The following is a 24,443-nucleotide window of genomic DNA, read 5'->3' on the forward strand; positions in this document are numbered from 1 at the left end:
CGGCACGACTCTGTACTACTTCGGGGGCGACTTGTGAAGTCCCATGCACCACAACTTCGGAGCGACTTGCACAGACTTCATATAATGAATGTCTATGAAAGTTGCTCCGAGGTCGCCCCGAAGTAATACAGGACCCTTTTTCTAAGTCGGAGCAACTTGTGTCGCTCCTATTTGAACGGGTCCTGTAGCAGTCAATGGACCGTGAGGGACCGCGACTTGTCAGGCTGACAAGTTGCCTGACAAGTCGTGGTAGTGTGAATGGAGCCTTACACCTTATATAAGAAAAAAAAAAAACATTGTAACTAAAACATCCTTCGCCACTGCGAAATACCTTTTTCCATCAGCAGTATAGAGCAGCCTTGTGACTTCTATCAGTGTCTGCTTAAAGCTTGTGGGAGGGGTTTTCATTCTCTCTGATTGTCCTATGAGGCTCCAGGACCCCTGACCCTCTGTCTGGACAGTGCTGATTGACCCTGTGCTGGTCTATGCACCTAAATAAAAAAAAACTCTCTAGCAATACACACCAAACTGAGAGTGACTCCAATGGCTCTGTCCTATCAGGAAATGGGTTGGGGGCTGTGGACGAAGAGGAGGATCAGAGAAGAATAATGGATCAAACAGCCTTTTTACACAATGCAGAGGATTAACTCCTTAGGTTCCACAGTGAGTATAACAAGCATGCTTTACTGCATATACGGACTGATTTTACTGTTGTGGGTTTAGTAATACTTTAATTCTTTATTGCATAATACTTTCTGCCACTTAAAGCTAGGCTGATTGCAAAAATGTAATCTTTGACCGATTTTATTGATAAAGAAGGAAAGTCTAAAACACTCCACACATTTTTGTGATTTAAACTTTAACAGTTTGTATAACTCTAGGTATGCCGATGTAGTTCACTCCTCCGCAGATGCTAGGGTCAGCTTGGTTCTCCCAAATTAACACGCATCATATATTGGAAATTTATCTCAATACTGAATAGCATAATAACATCTCTATTTGTCACAGCATACAAGACAGCAAAAAATGCAAAAGATCATACGTCCTGTATTCAAGGAAAATAATGAAGTTTCCCTGCAATCCTGCTGTGATATTATAATTTAGGATGTATATTGTACATCATTATCGTGCACATATTAGCTTCGGGAGGTCTTATATAGCCTGTCCATGGGCAGCAAAGACTGACACTGGCTTTTGGTGTGTAAATGATAATATCATCATATTAGGGCCCTGATGGCAGCATTATGATGATAAATGAGATTAGCCCATTCAAGTTTCAACCCTAAATCATGGACTGGTTTGCGATTTTCATATTTTTTTTACATTTCCAGTAATCCATCCTTGTATGATAAGCAGACTATTATATCTGACTGATACAAATGTTCGCAACAGAGTTTTTGTTTTTCTTACTATTCAAACATTGCAGAGATACTGTATGCTTACCGCATGTATGGATCTTTTAAATTTAACCTTAAACACATATAGATGCATAAAAACAGGATTGGATAGGTTGGAGAAGGCCTCAAGGGCACTCCCAATTATAAATAGGAAGCAGGAACAAGGGACATGCTCTCACAAAATAGTGAAGGCTCTGGTTTTTTTAAGGTGCCAAAAACTACAGTCAACACATTACATAAAATCCAAAAAGTTTTTATTTGTATTTGCTAAAAAAAACATCTAGTGACTACATATTAAAATATATCATATAGTTCTTACTGCGCTAACTGACATATAAATATAAGCTGCCAGCACATCAACCAACATACAGTTGTTCAGATAATTATACAAAGAAAAGTGCAGCACTAAAATAACTGATACAATCCAAATGACAGTGTATCAAACAATGATAAAAAAGTGAAAAAAGTTAATAAATGGTGATGAGTCCCAAGTGGTGAAACTTAGAGCATGAGTGTGGAGCCATTCAGACTTGTACAGGTGATCAAATCAGGAAAGGATTCCCACCCCAACAAAGTGAATATTGAATGTGATCCAGAAGGAATGGACCCAAGTACCTCATAGCAAATGGGTCAAACAGACTTGATGTATGGCTGTCCCAAAGAATATTTTTTAGAGGATAGCGATAAACTCTTGGAAGGAGATGGCTAGGTTTCCCAGTGTAATATCCTTATGTGAAAGTAAGGCAGATAACACAAACATAGTGTAATACTGCTTTTAAAAATAAATGTATTAAAAGGGATTAAAGCATCCATGTAAAACCAGCTTAAAAGAAAGGAATGATGGCGGATGGCTGATACTGTAGCTCTGACGCGTTTCGTCAAATGTGGCTTCTTCAAAGGTTATTGCAATAAGGCATTTTTAAAAGCAGTATTACACTATGTATGTGTTATCTGCTTTACTTTCACATATGGATATTACACCGGGAGACCTAGCCATCTGCTTCCAAGAGTTTATCACTACCCTCTAAAAAATATCCTTTGGGACAGCCATGCATTGTGAGATCCATGATTCACATCAAGTCTGTTTGACCCATTTGCTATAAGGTACTTGGGTCCATATCTTCTGGTGAGCACATTCAATATTCACTTTGTTGGTGTGGGAATCCTTTCCTGTTTTCATCAACCTGTACTTATCACCATTTATTAACTTTTTTTCCCTTTTTTATCATTCTTTGATACACTGTCATATGGATTGTATCAGTTATATTAGCGCTGCACTTTTCTTTGTATAATTACATATTAACCACTTAAGGACCGGAAGATTTTCCTGCTTAATGACCAGGCCCTATTTTGTGATTCAGCACTACGTTACTTTAACGGGCAATTGCGCGGTCGTGCGACGCTGTACCAAAATAAAATTGACGTCCCTTTTATTCCCACAAATAGAGCTTTCTTTTGGTGGTATTTGTTCACATGTGCGATTTTTATTTTTTGCGCTTACAACAAAAAAAAAGGGACAATTTTGAAAAAAAAACAGTATTTTTCACATTCTGCTATATAACATTCCCAAAAAAAAATTAAAAATCTAAATTTTTTTACATTTTAGGCCAATTTGTTTTCTGCTTCTATTTTTGATTAAAAAAATCGCAATAAGCGTATTTTGATTGGTTTGTGCAAAAGTTATTGCGTCTACTAACTACGGGATAGATTTATGTCATTTTTATTGTTTTGTTTTTTTACTAGTAATGGCGAAGATCTGCGATTTTTTGTGGGACTGCGACATTGCAGCGGACAGATCGGACCCCTAACTGACATTTTTGACACTTTTGGGGGTACCAGTCACATTAATACAGTAATCAGTGCTAAAAATATGCACTGTTACTGTAATAATGCCATTGGCAAGGAAGGGCTTAATACTATTAGTGATCAAGGGGTTAAATGTAAGCCTAGGGTAGTGATTCTAACTGTGGGGGGGGGGTTGGGCTTGTGAAATCATCACAGAGACATGTGATCCTATATAGCAGGATCACATAGCCTCTGTGATCACTTCAGGGAGAATGACGGACGGCTGTGTTTATGCACTGGCTCCCCGGCTGATGAGCGGGCGGGGGCAGCAAGTGCTCACCCCCTAGAGTCTCCTGAGCGAGCGACGTAGTACTAGTCAAGTGGTTAAAATACAAGAAGACCAATCTCGATTCGCTGTATATCAAGGCGATTTAGTGCGATACAAAGGGGGAGATTTACTAAAGCTGGAGTGTGCAAAATCGGGGGCAGTTCTCCATAGAAACCAATCAGCTTCCAGGTTTTATTGTCAAAGCTTAATTGAACAAGCTGAAGTTAGAAGCTGATTGGTTAGTATGCAGAGCTGCAGCAGATTCTGTGTGCACCAGTTTTAGTAAATCTCCCCCAAAGTCTCAGTGTAGCAATCCCGACATGTTTCACCATTGATTTGGTTTTTTCAGGGGATTAAGATAACATAAGGTCCAACTAGTATATCGCAGCGAACAGGCAACCAGGAAGGGGGAATTGAATCCTGGCAATAATATTTTTTCAATTGGGAAAAGAGTTCCTCCCTGCTCTATTCATCCCTCATGCGGTTGATTTATGCCAGCCTTAAAATCTGAGATCTTTTTTTTGCTCCCTTCCTTGTTGCCTGTTCACTGAAAAATACTAATTGGACCTTATGTTATCTTAATCTGTGTGCTGTTTTTGGGTGTAACTAAAAATATGCCCTGAAGAAACCAAATCAATGGTGAAACATGTCGGGATTGCTAAATACAGGGACTTGAGATTGGTCCTCTTGTATTTTAATAGGTAGTCACTAGATGTTTTCTAGCAAATACAATTAAAACTTTTAGAATTTTATGTAATGTGTTGACTGTAGTTATTGGCACCTTAAAAATCCCGAGCCCTCAATATTTTGTGAGAGCATTTCCTTTGTTCCTGCTTCCTACATATAGATGCATGTGATAAAAGTCTGACAACTTGCTCTATTGCTGGATTTTATGGTGTGTTGGGAATACAGTGATGAAGGATGTAGGTAAATCTTTTTAAGTATTAAATATAGTCCAACACAGGAAGTATTAGAAATAATATCGACACATCGCAAAAGGGGAAAGTTTGTATGCACTGAAATGAATGATGGTTATGTTAAAGTTTTCTCAAGATTCTAATGGCTATCAATCTTGTTTGTTTGAAAGGAGACATTATTAGAAATATTGTAAATCTATGAAATATCAAAAATCCCTGGAATGATGTCACCTAATATGGCACTTACACTCAATATTTCCAATTTGCTGATGGCAATGATGTGACCATAGAGCTTTGCAAAGGTAAAACCTCATGCTTGAAGTAATAATTTGTTTTGACTCTCTCTAAGTCATTACCTTTTTAAAGGCCATGCACAGTCATGCAAGTAATTTATCATTGCTTAAGGATAGTCTCTTTGTCTTTCCTTACATAATGCTTTTTTAGTGTTCGTATTGATCTTCTTAGGAACTAAATGTAATTATTTTTAGACTCAGTCATATAACAAATATATATATATATTGATGTTGTTGTTTAGTATTGTACAGGGGCTTCCAGAAAAAAATAACTGTAAAAATAAAGCATGACATGTATTTTTTCTTCTTCTTTTTATGATAACTGTAAAAAGCTGAAAGTTAAAATTGCTTTTGTAAATGGGAGTTGCAACTTAGTAGTGAAAAAGGAACTGGATTTAAATCATAACTGAATTAGACAAATTATTCAGCCAATCAAAAAATCTTGCTGAGGGCAGGTAAAAAATGTTATAAGATCACAAAGCCAGCAACACGAATGCTCCTTCTTTACAAATCTTTATTCCAGCACTTTACAGCAATGACAACATCATGAAATGTTAACGCGTTTCGGCTGTGGCCTTCCTCATAGCATGCAAAATATGAAATAAAATCACACATATATAAAGACACCCTTCTCCTAGCAATTAGGGGCAGTGCAGTCTCAATTAAAACCAGAATCAGTAGAAAACACAAGGAGATGACAGAACCAACAGGGGGAGTAGTATACACATTGTGGAAGCTGAAGAACATTTAACCATATACATGCTAAATATAAATTAATAATTTCAAGAAAAGGTTTAGGTCCATTCTGCTGTTCATTCCATTTGGAGCTCTGTTATTAAGCTTGTGTATCCACCACACCTCATGTTGGAGCCAGATGTGGTGTATATCCCCCCTCCAGTAGGTTTTTGACCTGTTCTAAACCAAAGAAAGAAAAAGAATCAAGGTGAAATTATATAATTTGGTAGTAAAAAGAAAATTGGATAGGGACTAAATCAATGTAATGTCAACCATTTAGAGAGAAAGGGAAAGAAATTGAGTAACCGACTTGCTATAATAAAACCTTAAAGAACAGAGGTTTAGTAACAGGATCGTTGACTAGAGAATAGTGTTGAGCGAACACGGACTGTATTATTCGTGTTCGTACCGAATAATTGGATTTTTTTTACCCGAACACGGACACGGACACTTTACTGTATGTTCGGGTAAAAATCCGTGTTCGGTCGTTTTATTTCCGGGTTTTGCATGCTTTGGCGCTCTTTTCATGGCGGGCTTTCAACAGCCAATCAACAATCGTTTAACTGGTGTGCCTTAAGCCATCCCAGCCATGCCTGCAAATGTCTTAGTAGCTGTGATTGGCCGTCTGAAGCATGTGACCAAGTCTTTATAAGTTCGAGGCAGCCGCCGCAGCAGCGTCATTCTGCTGCTTAGCTAAGGGACAGAGCACACATCAATGTGCTGGCTGCTGATTAGGGAAAGATAGGCAGGAAAAAACCATTTGTGTCCGGATAGAATTGAGGGACAGGTCGGAGTGTTTAGGCAGGGCGAGTTGTAGGCATTTTAGGGATAGAGTCTGCTGAATTATAGGGTCAGTGTCTTCTACAAACTACAATCGATATTGCTGTGTGGGGGGTGGGGTGAATCTGCACTCAATCCTGATCTACGATCTCTTCTCAATCCTGTTAGGGACAGAGTCTGCTGAATTTTAGGGAAACTGTGTTCTACAAACTACAATCGATATTGCTGTGTGGTGTGGGATTGGAGATAGGCAGGTGTCAGTGATCCACATCCATTTTTCTGTGTGTGAGCTGCAGTGAACACAATCTTTTTGGGCTGCAGTGAACACAATCTTTTTGGGCTGCAGTGAACACAATCTTTTTGGGCTGCAGTGAACACAATCTTTTTGGGCTGCAGTGAACACAATCTTTTTGGGCTGCAGTGAACAAAATCTTTTTGGGGTGCAGTGAACACAATCCTTTTTGGTGTGCAGTGAACACAATCTTTGTGGGGTGCAGTGAACAAAATCCTTTGTGGGGTGCAGTGAACACAATCTTTTTGGGGTGCAGTGAACAAAATCCTTTTTGGGGTGCAGTGAACAACATCCTTTTTGGGGTGCAGTGAACACAATCTTTTTGGGGTGCAGTGAACAAAATCCTTTGTGGGGTGCAGTGAACACAATCTTTTTGGGGTGCAGTGAACACAATCTTTTTGGGGTGGAGTGAACAACATCCTTTTTGGGGTGCAGTGAACAAAATCCTTTTTGGGGTGCAGTGAACAAAATCATTTTTGGGGTGCAGTGAACACAATCTTTTTGAGGTGCAGTGAACACAATCTTTGTGGGGTGCAGTGAACACAATCTTTTTGGGGTGGAGTGAACAACATCCTTTTTGGGGTGCAGTGAACAACATCCTTTTTGGGGTGCAGTGAACACAATCTTTTTGGGGTGCAGTGAACACAATCTTTGTGGGGTACAGTGAACAGAATCTTTGTGGGGTGCAGTGAACACAATCTTTGGGGGGTACAGTGAACACAATCTTTTTGGGGTGCAGTGAACACAATCTTTGTGGGGTGCAGTGAACACAATCTTTTTGGGGTGGAGTGAACAAAATCATTTTTGGGGTGCAGTGAACAACATCCTTTTTGGGGTGCAGTGATCAAAATCCTTTTTGGGGTGCAGTGAACACAATATTTTTGGGGTGCAGTGAACAAAATCCTTTGTGGGGTGCAGTGAACAGAAACTTTGTGGGGTGCAGTGAACACAATCTTTGGGGGGGTACAGTGAACACAATCTTTTTGGGGTGCAGTGAACACAATCTTTGTGGGGTACAGTGAACAGAATCTTTGTGGGGTGCAGTGAACACAATCTTTGGGGGGTACAGTGAACACAATCTTTTTGGGGTGCAGTGAACACAATCTTTGGGGGGTACAGTGAACACAATCTTTTTGGGGTGCAGTGAACACAATCTTTGTGGGGTGCAGTGAACACAATCTTTGGGGGGGTACAGTGAACACAATCTTTTTGGGGTGCAGTGAACAACATCCTTTTAGGGTGCAGTGAACACAATCTTTGTGGGGTGCAGTGAACAACATCCTTTTAGGGTGCAGTGAACACAATCTTTGTGGGGTACAGTGAACAGAATCTTTGTGGGGTGCAGTGAACACAATCTTTGGGGGGTACAGTGAACACAATCTTTGTGAGGTGCAGTGAACACAATCTTTGTGGGGTGCAGTGAACACAATCATTGTGGGGTGCAGTGAACTCAATCTTTGTGGGGTACAGTGAACACAATCTCATACTTCTGAAGATTTGAGGGTGCTGCCTGTTCCATACTCCCCCTACTCCTCATCTAGCCTTTTAGGGGTACAAACAATAGTAATTGGGGCCTAGTGTGGTTGTGTACGTGTGATATACATACACTTTTTTTGGATCATATTTTCTATTCCGCTATTTAATCAAAAACCTTTGGGGATCAGTTAAATTGGGGGATAGTCTGTGTTGGTACGTGTGAGAGAGATCCACCTTTCCAAGTTGTTGGGGTTCATCTCATACTTCTGAAGGTTTGAGGGTGCTGCCTGTTCCATACTCCCCCTACTCCTAGCCTTTTAGGGGTACAAACAATAGTAATTGGGGCCTAGTGTGGTTGTGTACGTGTGATATACATACACTTTTTTTGGATCATATTTTCTATTCCGCTATTTAATCAAAAACCTTTGGGGATCAGTTAAATTGGGGGATAGTCTGTGTTGGTACGTGTGAGAGAGATCCACCTTTCCAAGTTGTTGGGGTTCATCTCATACTTCTGAAGGTTTGAGGGTGCTGCCTGTTCCATACTCCCCCTACTCCTCATCTAGCCTTTTAGGGGTACAAACAATAGTAATTGGGGCCCAGTGTGGTTGTGTACGTGTGATATACATACACTTTTTTTGGATCATATTTTCTATTCCGCTATTTAATCAAAAACCTTTGGGGATCAGTTAAATTGGGGGATAGTCTGTGTTGGTACGTGTGAGAGAGATCCACCTTTCCAAGTTGTTGGGGTTCATCTCATACTTCTGAAGGTTTGAGGGTGCTGCCTGTTCCATACTCCCCCTACTCCTCATCTAGCCTTTTAGGGGTACAAACAATAGTAATTGGGGCCTAGTGTGGTTGTGTACGTGTGATATACATACACTTTTTTTGGATCATATTTTCTATTCCGCTATTTAATCAAAAACCTTTGGGGATCAGTTAAATTGGGGGATAGTCTGTGTTGGTACGTGTGAGAGAGATCCACCTTTCCAAGTTTTTGGGGTTCATCTCATACTTCTGAAGATTTGAGGGTGCTGCCTGTTCCATACCCCCCCTACTCCTCATCTAGCCTTTTAGGGGTACAAACAATAGTAATTGGGGCCTAGTGTGGTTGTGTACGTGTGATATACATACACTTTTTTTGGATCATATTTTCTATTCCGCTATTTAATCAAAAACCTTTGGGGATCAGTTAAATTGGGGGATAGTCTGTGTTGGTACGTGTGAGAGAGATCCACCTTTCCAAGTTGTTGGGGTTCATCTCATACTTCTGAAGGTTTGAGGGTGCTGCCTGTTCCATACTCCCCCTACTCCTCATCTAGCCTTTTAGGGGTACAAACAATAGTAATTGGGGCCCAGTGTGGTTGTGTACGTGTGATATACATACACTTTTTTTGGATCATATTTTCTATTCCGCTATTTAATCAAAAACCTTTGGGGATCAGTTAAATTGGGGGATAGTGTGTGTTGGTACGTGTGAGAGAGATCCACCTTTCCAAGTTGTTGGGGTTCATCTCATACTTCTGAAGGTTTGAGGGTGCTGCCTGTTCCATACCCCCCCTACTCCTCATCTAGCCTTTTAGGGGTACAAACAATAGTAGTTGGGGCCTAGTGTGGTGGTGTACGTGCGAGATACATACACTTTCTTTTTGATCATATTTTCTATTCCGCTATTCAATTAAAACCTTTGGGGATCAATTCAATTGCGAGATAGTCTGTGTCGGTACGTGTGAGATCCACCTTTCCAAGTTGTTGGGGTTCATCTCATACTTCTGAAGATTTGAGGGTGCTGCCTGTTCCATACTCCTGCTCCTACTGCTCAACCATCCTTTTAGGGGTACAAACAATAGTAATTGGGGCCTAGTGTGGTTGTGTACGTGCGAGATACATACACTTTTTTTGATCATATTTCCTATTCCGCTATTCAATAAAAACCTTTGAGGATCAATTGAATTGCGGGATAGTCTGTGTCGGTACGTGTGAGATCCACCTTTCCAAGTTTTTGGGGTTCATCTCATACTTCTGAAGATTTGAGGGTGCTGCCTGTTCCATACTCCTCCTCCTACTCCTCATCCATCCTTTTAGGGGTACAAACAATAGTAATTGGGGCCTAGTGTGGTTGTGTACGTGCGAGATACATACACTTTTTTTGATCATATTTCCTATTCCGCTATTCAATAAAAACCTTTGAGGATCAATTGAATTGCGGGATAGTCTGTGTCGGTACGTGTGAGATCCACCTTTCCAAGTTTTTGGGGTTCATCTCATACTTCTGAAGATTTGAGGGTGCTGTCTGTTCCATACTCCTCCTACTCCTCATCCATCCTTTTAGGGGTAGAAACAATAGTAATTGGGGCCTAGTGTGGTTTTGTACGTGCGAGATACATACACTTTTTTGGATCATATTTCCTATTCCGCTATTCAATAAAAACCTTTCTAGGGCAAGATCTTAAATTACAGAAATATGAGGAGACCGTCAAATAAGGGCCGTGGCCTGGGTCGTGGTGCTGCTGGTAGAGCTCCTGTTGCAAGGAGAGGACGTGGTCGATCTGTGCCAGCTACACGCACAAGTGAAACACCTTCCTCAAGTGTGAGTAGGCGACAGAACCTGCATCAGTATTTGGTAGGGCATCAAACGCCCCTAGAAGTGATGAGGCCAGAACAAGTTGAGGCGATAGTAGATTGGTTTGCTGCTGACAGTGCCTCCAGTTCCTTCACATTGTCTCCCACCCAGTCTACTGCAGAAAGGTCAGAGTTGGCACCTGCAGCCAATGTCCAACCGTCTTTCACCTCACCCCCTTGCAAATCAGGCCAGCAGTCTGAGCCCCAAGCCATACAGCAGTCTCTTATTCTTTTTGAGGACTCTGTCAGCAGGGTTTCCCAGGGCCATCCACCTAGCCCTGCCCCAGAAGTGGAAGAGATTGAGTGCAGCGATGCCCAACCACTTATTTCTCAAGATGAGTACATGCAAGGATCATCGCAGCACGTCTCCGATGATGACGAAACGCAGGTGCCAACTGCTGCGGCGTTCAGCATTGTGGAGACCGACAAGGAGGGCAGGGGTGAAGACTGGGTGGAAGATGATGTGGAGGACGATGAGGTCCTCGACCCCACATGGAATGAACGTCATGCAGGTGACCTGAGTAGTTTGGAGGAAGAGGCGGTGGTCGCACAGAGCCACCAGCACAGCAGAAGAGGGAGCAGGGTGCAGAAGCGGAGCGGCCGTGCCCTAGACACTACGCCCGCTACTGCCCAACGCAGCAAGGGAACGAGCGCACCAAAGTCAGCTCAAAGGAGTTCTCTAGCGTGGAAGTTCTTTAGAAAATGTGCTGATGACAGGACACGAGTGGTTTGCACCCTGTGCAATCAGAGCTTGAAGCGAGGCATAAACCTTCTCAACCTGAGCACAACCTGCATGATCAGGCATCTAAGTGCAAAGCACGAGCTGCAGTGGAGTACACACCTTCAAAACCAAGAAACGTCTCTGGCTCATCCTGCTTCCTCTTCTGCTGCAGTCTCGGCCGCTCCAGCCACATCTGTAGTGATACCGGCACCTGCCACCCCGCAAACAGACGATCTGTCAGCAACACCACCACCTGGGTCACCAACAACCATCTCCACAATGTCCCGTGGAAGCGTTCAGCTTTCCATCTCCCAAACACTTGAGAGGAAGAGGAAGTACCCCCCTACCCACCCGCGATCCCTGGCCCTGAATGCCAGCATTTCAAAATTATTGGCCTTTGAAATGCTGTCATTCCGTCTGGTGGAGACGCACAGTTTTAAAAACCTTATGTCGGTGGCTGTCCCACAGTACGTCGTGCCCAGCCGCCACTACTTTTCCAGGCAAGCCATCCCTTCCCTGCACAACCAAGTGGGGGAAAATATCAGGTGTGCACTGCGCAACGCCATCTGTGCCAAGGTCCACCTAACTACGGATACGTGGACCAGTAAGCACGGTCAGGGGCGTTATATCTCCCTAACGGCACACTGGGTAAATGCAGTGGCGGATGGGCCTGAGGCGGATAGCAATTTGGCGCATGTCCTTCCACCACCGAGGATTGCAGGGCGCTTCAGTTTGCCTCCTGTTCCTAACTCCTCCTACTCCGCTTCCTCATCCTCTACCGCCTCCTCATCCGGACAGCGTAACACCTTCACCACCAACTTCAGCACGGCCAGGGGTAAACGACAGCAGGCAGTTTTACAACTTGCCTGTTTGGGGGACAAACCACACACCGCGCAGGAGTTGTGGAGGAGCATGGAACAGCAGACAAATGAGTGGTTGCTGCCAGCGAGCCTCAAGCCCGGCCTGGTGGTGTGCGATAACGGGCGAAATCTCATAGCAGCTCTGGGCCTAGCCGGTTTGACGCACATCCCTTGCCTGGCGCATGTGCTGAATTTGGTGGTGCAGAGGTTCCTTAAAAACTACCCCGATATGTCAGAGCTGCTGCAGAAAGTGCGGGCCGTTTGTGCGCACTTTCGGCGTTCTCACCCTGCTGCTGCTCGCCTGGCAGCGCTGCAGCGTAACTTCGGCCTTCCCGCTCACCGCCTCATATGTGACGTGCCCACAAGGTGGAACTCCACCTTGCACATGCTGGAAAGACTGTGCGAGCAGCAGCAGGCCATAGTGGAGTTTCAGCTGCAGCACGCACGCGTGAGTCGCTCTGCGGAACAGCACCACTTCACCACCAATAACTGGGCCTCCATGCGAGACCTGTGTGCCTTGTTGCGCTGTTTTGAGTACTCCACCAACATGGCCAGTGGCAATGACGCCGTTCTCAGCTTAACTATCCCACTTCTATGCCTCCTTGAAAAAACAATTCGGGCGATGATGGAAGAGGATGTGGCACAGGATGAGGAGGAGGAGGAGGATGAAGAGGTAACATTTCCAAGGCTTTCAGGGCAGTCATTCGCAAGGGGCTCCGAGGGTGGGTTCCTGCACACGCAAACGCCAGGGACGCAATTGTCCAGCAGGGGCACAGTTCTGGAGGATGAGGAGGATGAGGAGGAGGAGGAGCTGAAGGAGGAGATGGAACCATGTTCACAGCAGGGTGGCACCCAGGCCAGCTCATGGCCATCACTGGTGCGTGGCTGGGGGGATACAGAGGACACGGACCATACACCTCCCACAGAGGACAGCCTTTCGTTGCCTCTGGGCAGCCTGGCACACATGAGCGATTACATGCTGCAGTGTCTCCACAACGACCGCCGAGTTGCCCACATTCTAACTTGTGCTGATTACTGGGTGGCCACGCTGCTGGATCCCCGTTACAAGGACAACGTACCGTCCTTAATTCACTCACTGGAGCGCGATCGCAAGATGCGCGAGTACAAGCGCACGCTGGTAGACGCCATGCTGCTGGCATTCCCATCTGACAGCGGGGCCACAGTGGAAGCACAAGGCAGAGGAGGAGGAGGAGGAGGTCGCCAACGCAACCAGGGCACCGCCAGCACCTCAGAAGGCAGGGTTAGCATGGCCGAAATGTGGAAAAGCTTTGTCAGCACGCCACAACAAACAGCAGCACCAGCAGCTCAGATGGAACGTCTTAGCAGGAGGCAGCATTTTACCAACATGGTGGAGCAGTATGTGTGCACACGCCTACATGTAGTGAATGACGGGTCTGCCCCCTTCAACTTCTGGGTCTCCAAATTGGGCACATGGCCTGAGCTTGCCCTTTACGCCTTGGAGGTGCTGGCGTGCCCTGCAGCCAGTGTATTATCTGAACGGGTATTTAGCACGGCTGGGGGCGTTATAACAGACAAGCGCAGCCGCCTGTCCAGAGACAATGTGGACAAGCTCACGTTCATTAAAATGAACCAGGCATGGATCCCACGGGACTTTTCCGTACCTTATGCAGAATAGCAATGGATACCGACCTTACCCACCCATTGTTCCATTTTTGCTCTTTCTCACTCTTTTGGGGTGTACCCTCATTTAAAATTTTTGAAAAGAAGCAGTGTTGGCTACCTCGTCCTCCTCCTCAGGGCCAGATTAATGTAGGGGCTATTGGAGCTGAAGCTCCAGGCCCCTACCTTTTATATAGGCCCCGGGTTGGCCATATTCACTGTTACCGCTCTTCTGTCACTTGTAAACACAGAAGTCTGGCTTCTATGCTCGCTTCCCCAGGCAGCACCCTCAGAACCTCCCCACACAGCGTGAAGGCCGGACAAGGAGGGACAGTTGGCGATGCATGGATGTGTTTATGGGCTTCAGAGACAGCATCCCATGTTGAATTAGGCATGCATGGCTGCACCCTTCCTCCTCTGGGTGCATGGCAAGGCACGGCCCTTAAGGCCCTTCAAAATCCTCAGCACCAAGCCCATGATGCTGTTAATCCGGCCCTGGTCCTCCTCCACCGCCGCTTCCACCTACACCGCCCATAGGTGTGCGCAGCCTATTGCATTAAGGTGTGCACCCCAAAGTTGAAATACACATGCATGTGTTTGCCAGCAGGGAGAGTAATGTATCGGGGCCATGTACCTGTAGGCAAGGAGAAATAGAGCAGAGCAGGTCCCAGGGAGATCTTTCCCATCTCCTCACTGGCAATGCTATGTGCCCTAGGTGATTAGGGTGTGCCCAGGCACACCCAGCACACCCTGTGCGCACGCCTATGTCACCGCCACATCCACCACCACCTCAACCTCCCTCCTACTCCATATGGGCCTCGTCCTTCAGAGATGAAGAAGAAAATTGTTTTATTTTTCTGTTTTTTTTTGTTGTTTTAAGTTATTTCCCTATCCACATTTGTTTGCAGAGCACTTGCCATGCTCTTAATTACGTTTTGCTGCCATTTGCAGCACTCTAGCCCTTTCCTTTGGTGTTTTAGAGCCATTTTAGTGCCTTAAAGTTCGGGTCCCCATTGACTTCAATGGGGTTCGGTGTCCGGGAAAAGTTCGGTAAAAGTCCGGGACACGGACCCGGACTTTTTTTTAAAGTTCGGCCGAACCCGTCGAACACGGACATCTAGGTGTCCGCTCAACCCTACTAGAGAAAGGAACTTACTCAAACCCATGGACCTCATCAAAAAAATGGTTCACCGGTGATGTGAGGGTTCTTCAAAAAGTTTCTGTACATTTTTTTTTAGTTTTGCAGCCATCTTCACTAAAGCGTGACAACTTTTATACTAAACTGCAAGGTCAGCCGGCTTCCCAGACAGGCTAGTCACATGAAAAAAAATGGCTCTTATAGAGTAAACTTCAGTGTATGGGGAGCCCTTTGTTTGATCTTAGGGTTGGGCATGGCAATTAATTATTAGCAAATCTAGTAGCATGATTAAGCAACTTAAAGTCTCCCTTGTAGCTCTAGCCCAGTGGTAGTCAACTTACTTGATTCAGGGGGCCTTAAATGTGGCCCCTGAGATCACCAAAGGGTCACAAATATACAAATATTATTCAAGGTTTATATTTGTTACATTAAATAACCATATAAACTGTAAGGCTCCTTTCACACGGGCTTTCCGATCCGGTCCGCCTGTCAGTTTATCAGGCGGACATGATTGGATGCTCCAAGCAGCCCTATGGAACAGTGGATGTCAGCAGAGACATTGCCCCTGACACCTGCTGCTATCCGATCCGATCCTGTCCGTGAAATCCGGCCGGATGGAAACCCTATTTTCCATCCGTCTGGAGGATCGGATTGGATAAGATCGGATGAAAACGGACAGGCGGCCTGTTCTCATCCGATCTCCCATAGAGGAGAGCGGAGCTCTGACAGCTCTGTCTCTGCAAAGTAAGCGGAGACAGAACTGCCATCCGCCTGCTCAGCGGGATCCATCTACTGATCCCTGCTGAGCAAAACAGAGTCCGTCGGGCACACCGCCCTTGTGAAAGGGGCCTTATAGGATCAGGGACTACTTGTTTGCTACAGAAGATTGCCAGAGGATGCAGACATGCGGCAGACATGGTTAGAGTGTGGAGATTCTGCCTTTGAATGTCAGAGACTGGGGACATGTTACAAGAGACTGCTAGAGATTATTGTCATTACATTCCTTTTATATGTCAGCCATCCTAAAAAGTACTAGCACCACATTTACTATTCAGAGAAACAAAAACACACAACAAAAATAGATAGCACAGAAAAAAAGTGTGAAAAAAAACCTCCAGACATTTTTTGGTGGGTGCTGTGCATAAAGGTGCAGAGAACTTATTCAATGCATACACTGCACCACCTGCCAAGCAATTGTGGGTGTGGCCATAGCTGGGCATCATAAAAATAGGTGTTTCTTTTTGGTGCATTGCTTATAGTGTGCCACGTTTCCCCTTTAATTAGACAAAATAGGCATTAGAGGTACACTAAAGAGAACATGTGAGTAAAATAAGCCCTATTAGGGCCAGCAATGATAATTATCATTATAATCCCCAGCGAGTGTCAGGGTCAGCAATAATAACCCCCCGAAATAACCTCTAGCATGTGTCAGGGCAAGCAAAACCCCCCAGCACATTATTAACCACCCAGCCCTGAATATTAATAAACCCCCAGCACTGCACAATAATTAACCTCACAGCAATTCACTGCAATAACCCCCAGAATTGGTGTCCGATAGTTTTGCCTAATTTTGATAGGATAAAAACCCCAATTAAGGCTGCTATAGTTCAGACACTAACACACCTGAAGTGAACTGTTTGTAAGGCGAACTTCTTGACTAGTATATATTTTACCAACAGTTCACTTGAGGAAAATTACGGTAGTTAAGCTATAGCAGCCACGTTCATTTAGTTTTTCCCTGTGCCATTACAATCCACAGAACATTCTAAAATAGAGTGCAAGCTGCAGCAAATTAGAACAGCAGACCATTTTTTTTTTACTATTCCAGCAGTCAAGTTTAGGGCAGCAACATTCATGCAACAATGTAAAAACACAGGCAAAAGTTCCCACACATTACCCCAAACAGAACAATGCTGGAACAGTCATCCAGTACCCTAGGGCAAAGATGTCAAACTGCGCCTCCCCACTCCCCCAGTTTATTTTGTGAGGGGGTGGGGCTATCTAGCAGGATAGCACAAGCAGAGGAAGGTGTAATATTGAAAAATGTAAGGTAATACACTTGGGTGTCAAAAATACAAACACAATTTACTCGCTAGGGGGTGAACCTTTGGGTGAATCTAAGGTAGAAAAAGACTGAGGGGTCATAGTAGACAACAGGCTTGGCAATGGCATGCAATGCCAAGCTTCTGCAAGCAAAGCCAACAGAATGCTGGTTTGTATAAAAAAAGAGGATTCACTCCAGAGATAAAATAATTATTCTCCCACTCTAGAAGACTCTGGTCTGGCCGCATCTCGAATATACCGTCCAGTTCTGGGCACCGGTCCTCAGAAAGGGTGTGCTGGAACTGGAGAGAGTCCAGAGAGGGGCAACAAAGATATTCAGGGGAATGGAGGACATCAGTCATGAGGAAAGACTACAAGTATTGAACGTATTCTTTCTGGAGAAAAAACGCTTGAGAGGGGAGATAATATCAATGTATAAATACCGAACTGGTGACCCTAGCATAGGGAAAAAACTTTTCAGAGAAAGAGAATTCAATAAGACTAGAAGAAAAGTGGTTTAACCTTAAACTGCATAAAGGGTTCTTTACTGTCAGAGCGGTATGGATGTTGAATTCTCTTCCACAAGCAGTAGTATCAACAGGGAGCATCGATAGTTTCAAAAAACTATTAGATGGGCACCTTAAAGACCACAACATACAGGGGTATACAATGTATGGTTAAAAGCAAACACACACACACATCATAGGTTGAACTGGATGGACTGATGTTTTTTTTCAACCTCACTAACTATGTAACTAATAATTTTTTTTATAATTCTCCTTAAAGGGGGCATGGCATGGGGTGTGTCATATGCTTCATAGTTTTGCTAGTAAGTGTCCCTTGTTCCCATCTCAAAAAAGTTATGAGGTATGGATCAGTAATCCTGCAGCTAGTGATGTTAAGGACATCAAGGAGCTAAATGGAACCTAGAAAAACTCAGCACATAGATCCTCTTTATATACATGGGACTTAAATGTAACCTAAATGTGCATATACAGTATTATGGCCCTTATTTTAAAAATTATAAATTGCTTTTTTTTTCCTTTTTTAAACAGGAGGTTTTGCCTATTCATAGAGTCGTTCTGGACTTTTTTTTCTCTTTTTATACTATATTTGTATTAAGGTAAAATAATCCAGCTAAATCTATTCTGCAGAGAACTTTTCCAACTTATATATAAACACTTTAAACCATTTTGTGCTAAAGTTTGTTTAATAATGTATGCCCTAAGCTTAGCATGATCCACTCTTTCAATGGAGGGAACCTAGAGATGGAAATTTCATTTAAGGCCATATATCCATTTTCTTGTTTGCCTTGCGATTTTTTTTTTTTTTTTTTTTTTACTAACCTGTCTGCTTTTAACATTTTTGCACTTCACTTGCACAGCACAACTTTCCACTTTTCTAAATTACAGGACAAATTAGCATTAAAACTGGGTTACATGCAAATTAAAAGCAGTTATTTTACTATTCTTTATAAACAGCCCCCTGGAAACTTTGTTTACTTTTCTACTATGTATTCATATGATAGAGTATTGCTAAAATCTAAGAACGATAAGCAAGATCCTAAGACCCTCCTACAGCGAAAGCAAAGTGTAAACATCAGATATCATCATTATTACACGAGTGTACAATACAATAACTCCTTGTAACGGCGAGAAATATGCTGGTCATTACTTTACAGGAATGTATAAAATGATTATGTTGAAACAAACCTCAGGCTGCGTTTGACACTGAAAAATGAATCTGACACAAAGGTATGCGGTGCCCACACCCCCTTTTATTTTAGCACTGACCTCTCCTATATGTGATAAGGGCCACAGAAACAGGGGGAGCATCTAAGGACATGCTCCTTTTCAGAATTCTGTCAAACAGGCATTTAAATTATTATATTTTCCAACATAGCTGACTAATGAAGTCAGTCTGCCTGAGTGCACTTGAGGATATCTCCCTGTGTGGAAATATACATGTTCCACTGCTGCCTCTCACTTTCTGTATCCTAAGCTGAACTTCTGTTCCGTCAGAGCTGTCTCGCAGCTATACTGTAAACTGCCATACTGTACGGTTTGTCAGATGGCTCAGACCTATTTAGAGGAAAAGAAAATAAACTCTTGCAGACGTCACATGGGCATAAGCACTGTATTATCCATTTAAACTGCAAGCTTCTGGTGGCAATGTAATCTCTCACATTTTAGTGAAAGGTTAATGAAACTGTTTAGACAGCCCTATGAGCTTTGCTTCAATCACGATTGTCCTGCTGATTAATATGTCAGATTTCTGTCGAGAATCCAATTAATCAACTACTATGTACAAATATGCATAAAGATTGCAATAGTTAAATGATTATTTTTCAACTTCTAGCATGGGAATAATGCATGTTGTATATAGAAACAGCAGCTGCTTCAATACGCTACTGCAGAGTTAAAATCTAAATGTATTCTTCTGTCATCTCCTCTAAATGTTTAAAAGCTAAACATGAATATATCAGCTTACTGTATGTGTGCCAGTAGTTCCCATGTAATATAAACAGTTCCATGGTTAGCAGACACTGCTCTGGTTTGGATTATAGGCCATGTCCAGATTGGCTCAGACTCTGCCTTATATGTGTCCTTCCAGCTCAGCGGGAAAGTTCCGTGCTTTGTTTTCATTAGACAGGTATGGATTGTTTTCTTTTTCTGAAACATATAAGCTCTTTATATTCTAAAAATATTTGCAGATTCACCATTTTAGGTTTCAAGTGGCTATAAATGTCAAAGAAGTAGGGGAACGGCTGTGTTTGTTTAGGCAGGAAAGAAGTTTGGCATTCCCTATAACACAGGAACATATCAATTCATATCTAATTTTGTGGCAATATAATGAACATGGAACTTTATTTAAATATCATTACCCAGGGTGCACGTGAAAGAGCTTTAAAACAGTAGGGCCAAGATTAAATATACATTTTAGAAGGTTAAATTGCTTTTGCCACAAGAAAAAAAAACGATTCCAAGCAAGAAAAGGATTGAGCTTTGTTATTGAAGCCTTTCTTGATGTCGTTTATGAGCTGAAGGTGCTAATACATTCATTAACTAGAGTATATTTAAAATTCAAATCTATCAAAAACTGTCGAGTGGATTCATGCCACTGTAGCCAACTAATGAGTTATAAATCCAGTGGGCAGCAAGAAAAATCTGGTTGCAAGTAAATTATATCTGCTATTATAAAATATGCATCACTTAATAGATATAATAGATTTTTAAGTGGGCAGCATAACTTAATAGAGGACCGCGGTCTGGATCCAGACTGAACCACTGTCCTGAACAGATCTGCGTTGGTGCCATTTAGGAGCCATTTAGGAGCCCCAGCCTTGGTGGCTGTCATTCTCTGCATGTCGGGAGGCAGGATGGTAATAAGCCAGGTTCGAGAGGCACAGCTCTGCATTGGGGGGCAGGTAATAAGCTGAGTGTGGGTAATAAGCTGAGTTTGGGAGGCACAGCTCTGCATTGGATGGGAGCGGGAGTTACCAGCTGTTACCTTTTCATATTAACCAGCAGGTAATTGGTGGCTAGGACCGCCCTGCATCCTAGCCACCAATGGCCTGCTGGTTATTCTGTAATGTTATCAGCAGACGGGCAGCCTGGTCTTTGGTCTTAGATAACGCCCTGGAGGAGGGTGAAACGCGTTGACTCACGTTTGAAGCTTACATCACTTCCGGTCTCGGTGGAACGCTAGCTGGGACCAGCGCAACCCGTGCAGTCACCGGAAGTCCTTTCTGCATAGGAGATTGTATCTTCACTGAAGGCTTGTTATCAGTCCTGAAATGTGAGTTTTTTTTCTGCATTATTTAATAAAGCTTATGAAACGGGATTACACTATCTTGAGTTTTTCCCTCCTATGGTCCCACATTCTTTGGCTTATTGAGGAAAGATTGGGTATTGGAGTCCACAAGACTAGTCTCAAAGGAAAAGAAAAGACCCACACCAGACTAAGTGCGTTTGACCCACATGCAATATTGCTAAGGGGTCCTGGCAGTCTGGTAAGTGGAAGTATCCACGGGGAGTGGACCCCCTCACCATTGCACCTTATCTTTTTGGCACAGATTGTCACCAGTTTGTACAATAAAGAGCACTTAAGCACATTGCACCTTCACTGGCTACTTGCTTAAGGACTTTTTTGGAACTTTATTTATTTATTCATTTATTCATATTTAAATTATTTATGCACCATTGTATGGTATATTGATTTGCCTTCTATCACGCATATGTATTTGCACTTGATTTCACAGCACTGTATGATTCAGATTAGGATGAATTATTTAATTTATTAATTTACTATTCCTTTATTTATTTTGCAATATTGCACAGTTTTCACCCACCTACACAAGAATTTTGGCACCAGTCACTTTATATATTCCGATTTGCGACGTGTGTCCTTTTTTGTCATTTTTTAATTACTTTTGAACAGCAGCATTTTGGATTGAGGGTAAACATCATACATCCATAGTGCAGTATTAGTACACATTTTTAATTTAATAAAGCTGCTGCATCACTTTTCTGCCATTAATTCCTTTTGTTTATGTATTGCCTCAAATTAATGAAGCATTTGCAACACTTTTGGTTCTGACCGCGACCTGTGTACCAAATTCAGATAGTTCTGAAGTGTGCCACTTTTACATTGTGTTGCATTGAATGTGCCAAATGTAAAAGTGATGCTAATTATGACCAATCCTCTTTTGGCGTACAAAAAGAATAGCTGTCTCATCCAGATTTTGTGATAGTGTCTCGCTTGCATTGTAAAAGTGGTGCATCATGAGTCAAATTCAAGCACAAGTTCTAGACAGATATATGAATTTGGTGCAAACTTCACCACTTTCAGACATACTTTCGCAAAATCTGTCTGTGTCAGTCTTTATTAATTCCAGGGATTATGTCTTGCATTCAATCAGTTTGCCTTTCTGTGTCCAGGATCCTCTTTCTGCCACTCAATGGGTGCGTGTATCCACCTAGTCTGGCAATATTTCAACCAAACCTTGGGTCTTGGGTGTTGGTGGTCATGTATTTTTGGTCAGAAGAAATTCACAGTATTTCAACGTAAGTTCAACTTAGCATATAATGAAACACTGGGGTTGATTTACTAAAACTGGATAGTGTAAAATCTGGTGTAGCTGTGCATAGTAGCCAATCAGCTTCTAACTTTAGCTTGTTGAATTAAGCTTTGACAAATAAAACTGGAAGCTGATTGGTTTCTTTGCAGGGCTGCACCAGATTCTGCACTCTTCAGTTTTATTAAATCAACCCCACTGTGATATTTATGAGTATTTGTGTCATTGTTTTTTTCAGTGTAGTTACAGTGGGTACGGAAAGTATTCAGACCCCCTTAAATTTTTCACTCTTTGTTATATTGAAGCCATTTGCTAAAATCATTTAAGTTCATTCTTCTTCCTCATGAATGTACACATAGCACCCCATACTGACAGAAAAACACAGAATTGTTGACATTGTTGCAGATTTATTAAAAAAGAAAAACTGAAATATCACATGGTCCTAAGTACTCAGACCCTTTGCTCAGTATTTAGTAGAAGCCCCCTTTTGATCTAATACAGCCAGGAGTCTTTTTGGGAAAGATGCAACAAGTCTTTCACACCTGGATTTGGGGATCCTCTGCCATTCCTCCTTGCAGATCCTCTCCAGTTCTGTCAGGTTGGATGGTAAACGTTGGTGGACAGCCATTTTTAGGTCTCTCCAGAGATGCTCAATTGGGTTTAAGTCAGGGCTCTGGCTGGGCCATTCAAGAACAGTCACGGAGTTGTTGTGAAGCCACTCCTTCATTATTTTAGCTGTGTGCTTAGGGTCATTGTCTTGTTGGAAGGTAAACCTTCGGCCCAGTCTGAGGTCCAGAGCACTCTGGAGAAGGTTTTTGTCCAGGATATCCCTGTACTTGGCCGCATTCATCTTTCCCTCGATTGCAACCAGTCGTTCTGCCCCTGCAGCTGAAAAACACCCCCACAGCATGATGCTGCCACCACCATGCTTCACTGTTGGGACTGTATTGGACAGGTGATGAGCAGTGTCTGGTTTTCTCCACACATACCGCTTAGAATTAAGGCCAAAAAGTTCTATTTTGGTCTCATCAGACCAGAGAATCTTATTTCTCACCATCTTGGAGTCCTTCAGGTGTTTTTTAGCATACTCCATGCGGGCTTTCATGTGTCTTACACTGAGGAGAGGCTTCCGTCGGGCCACTCTGCCATAAAGCCCCGACTGGTGGAGGGCTGCAGTGATGGTTGACTTTCTACAACTTTCTCCCATCTCCTGACTGCATCTCTGGAGCTCAGCCACAGTGATCTTTGGGTTCTTCTTTACCTCTCTCACCAAGGCTCTTCTCCCCCGATAGCTCAGTTTGGCCGGACGGCCAGCTATAGGAAGGGTTCTGGTCGTCCCAAACATCTTCCATTTGAAGATTATGGAGGCCACTGTGCTCTTAGGAACCTTAAGTGCAGCAGAAATCTTTTTGTAACCTTGGCCAGATCTGTGCCTTGCCACAATTCTGTCTCTGAGCTCTTCAGGCAGTTCCTTTGACCTCATGATTTTTATTTGCTCTGACATGCATTGTGATCTGGAAGGTCTTATATAGACAGGTGTGTGGCTTTCCTAATCAAGTCCAATCAGTATAATCAAACACAGCTGGACTCAAATGAAGGTGTAGAACCATCTCAAGGATGATCAGAAGAAATGGAAAGCACCTGAGTTAAATATATGAGTGTCACAGCAAAGGGTCTGAATACTTAGGACCATGTGATATTTCAGTTTTTCTTTTTTAATAAATCTGCAACAATGTCAACAATTCTGTGTTTTTCTGTCAGTATGGGGTGCTATGTGTACATTCATGAGGAAGAAGAATGAACTTAAATGATTTTAGCAAATGGCTGCAATATAACAAAGAGTGAAAAATGTAAGGGGGTCTGAATACTTTCCGTACCCACTGTAAGCCCTTGATAGGTATAATCTTCCTGAGGAAGCCAGGCGAAACATGTAGAAGATAATAGCTGAGGCAACAAATTGATGCAATTGATTTGTATTATGGAAACCATATTCTGTAGACTTGTGCTTTATTTCCCACTTATATTTGTAAAATATAATATAATATTATATAATATATTATAATATTATAATAATCTTTTACTATAGTCTGGAGTAAACTGTTGTATTTTTAACATGCTTACATGTTTTTCTTATTTTGTGTTTGTTTGATGCATGTTTTTTTCCCCAAAGGATGCAGTGAGGTGCTACAAAAGAAGGCAGATCCTGAATAGACTTCCAGAAACAATTGCCAATTGGCTGATGCCCTCTAATTATTCCAATCTAAAGGCTGTCATCTAAAAAAAAGAAAAGTCCCCTATTCATAAAGAAAAAAACAGTTCACAATTGAATAGCTAA

The sequence above is a fragment of the Pelophylax lessonae genome (assembly GCF_965119305.1).
Source record: "Pelophylax lessonae genome assembly, chromosome: 5".
Lineage (NCBI taxonomy): Eukaryota > Metazoa > Chordata > Amphibia > Anura > Ranidae > Pelophylax > Pelophylax lessonae.